The sequence below is a fragment of the Oratosquilla oratoria genome, chromosome 19 (assembly GCF_046742065.1).
Source record: "Oratosquilla oratoria isolate Oo_2021 chromosome 19, ASM4674206v1, whole genome shotgun sequence".
NCBI lineage: Eukaryota > Metazoa > Arthropoda > Malacostraca > Stomatopoda > Squillidae > Oratosquilla > Oratosquilla oratoria.
This window is the reverse complement of record NC_134795.1, coordinates 49,159,216-49,161,506: the sequence shown is the minus strand read 5'-3', so window position 1 is coordinate 49,161,506 and position 2,291 is coordinate 49,159,216.

The following is a 2,291-nucleotide window of genomic DNA, read 5'->3' as shown; positions in this document are numbered from 1 at the left end:
AGGAGTAGGAAGCTAGTCGGTTGTAGAAGTGTTAGTGGGTTGAGAGGGAGTGTAATGTGTGGCAAGTGCGGGGGGGGTGTGTGACTACCTGCACACCAGCCACAATTATCAATGGAAACAGTACAATACCGAGATATATGTCCGACACCCCAGCATTTGAAGCACCAAGACTGTTCATCTTTCATCCTTCGGAACTCGCACGGTGGTAGGCAAGGAAGGAAGCTAAAGTGATGTGTCGTGCTCCCCTGATTACTTATATAAAAATAAGTGGTAGCTGTGGCCAAAATAGTTAGATCAGGGAAGTATGAACAAGTGTATGTGCATTTCTTATTATGATTTCTCAAATGGTGATGTTGAATGAGACTAAATTCTCCTATCTATGCCTTTTATTTGTTATTATTTAATTGCAAATGAATGAACAAGTGTGAATGAATGCACGGGTGTGTGAGTTAGGCTGGACTTAATTTAGAACTGTACCGACCTTCTATATGATGATCCGGGCCAATCTTGACTTCCGATAGGCAGATAATGGCAGACTTCTAATAGAGAGCTGCCTTGACTCTTTAACTTTAACTCAGACTGAAAAACTAAATTTGACTCTGTGTCCTGGCCAAAATTAAACCTCTGGAAGAGATAGGCTCCTCCTACACCCAACTATGATTGGCCAAATTCTTTCTGTTTATTATATGCTGGCCAATAGGACACATGCCTCTTCGTAAACACCCTTGCCTTCCACGAACAGAGCCTCATTCACTGGGTCAGCACTGGGTTATGTTGTCCATTAAGAAAGCCTGACCTCATCAAGAATGAAATGGTGTTTATGGCTCAGAAGGGGCCCCCCGCGCTTAATGCGATGATAAGAACTAGTATCAACTAGTATCACACTTTTTAGTATCAACTAGTTGGTTTGACGACGGCAACATCACCACTGTTGGAGGTGGCTCCAGATGATAAGGCGATTTATGGGTGTCCCGTGTTGGCAGAAGCGGCGCACGATATTTACCCCCGGAAGATTTTTTATTTGGAACGGGTCAACGCCAACAGGGTAGCGGGTGACGAGATACGTGGGGCATTTACGTGGTCTATCGATCGAGTCCTGATCATCGAGCTTCAAGGATAAGAAATTACCTTTCGTGTCACTCTCAATGACCTCGGTACGTCTACGTGAAATATACACATACCGAGAGGTGACAGCAGACGTTTTCACCTCAGCTAACTTCGGATCGAGCCTGAATGACTTGGTAATTTCAGCAAGCCAGCGAAATTTTGTGTCCACGGTCGGGTTCTTGCGGAGGATGAGTTTAACATAAGCGGTTCTGGGGGCGAAAGTAGGGGAGGTATTGGCAACTAGGGGAGGTGAACTGTAGGGGAGAGGGTGAAGGTGAGAGGGATTTATCGGAAGCCGTGAGTTGGGAATTCTCGTCGTGCCTAAACAACTTAAAAGTTGGAAAATAGGATTCGCTTGTGTTCGAAATATGGTCCGCAGATAGTTTGTTGGCGGTGTGGGTGTGGGTGGGAGTAGGGGTGGCGGCAGTGGAGGTGGAGACGGTTGCGGTGGCAGAAGTGGCAGTGGTGGTGTCGGTGGCGGTGGTGGGCTGGGTAGCAGGGAGCAGTGGCTGCCATGGTGTGGCACAAACATGTTACTCGTGCATTGGCAATGAAGGCCAATGTTGCTCTGTGATGTCCTCGTCTTCACTGAGAGCGAGGTCGGCATCAATACTGGTGAGGGTGACCGGTCCAGAATAAGCCATGTTGCCTCAGCAATATTGCAGAGTGTAGGCAATGGGACCTTTCGCAGTCAGGCTCGTAGTTTCCTATTAGCGCTAGAATTTCAAATTGTCTCAGATTTCATGAGGCAAAGGGGTGACTTAGCTAATTTGGAAACCGATATTAAAAAAAAAAAATACGACATAAATTGCTGCATAAGTGTATTTAGAATTAAAAACATGACTCTTAATGTTATAATTTTTACTTACTGGTGTGTGATAAGGCTTTGTTAATTTAATTATAAGGTAAAACTAAAAATAGGTAATTATTTTTACTGAAGTAAGTATGAGCAGTAAAAATAAGAGGATGTTGATTTCGGTTTGTGCATTTTATCTGAGAGTGTTGAAAAATAATTGATATCACTGTCACGTCCTGTATATGAAGATAATCGGTGAGATAAAATATAACAACAGTGGTGGCGGACGTACGAGTATATTGAAGTGAGCGACATCTATGTAAAAAATAGCCTCTTAGATCTGCTGGGAGCTATTTTCAAACAAATATGACTAATTTTATGTGTGCCG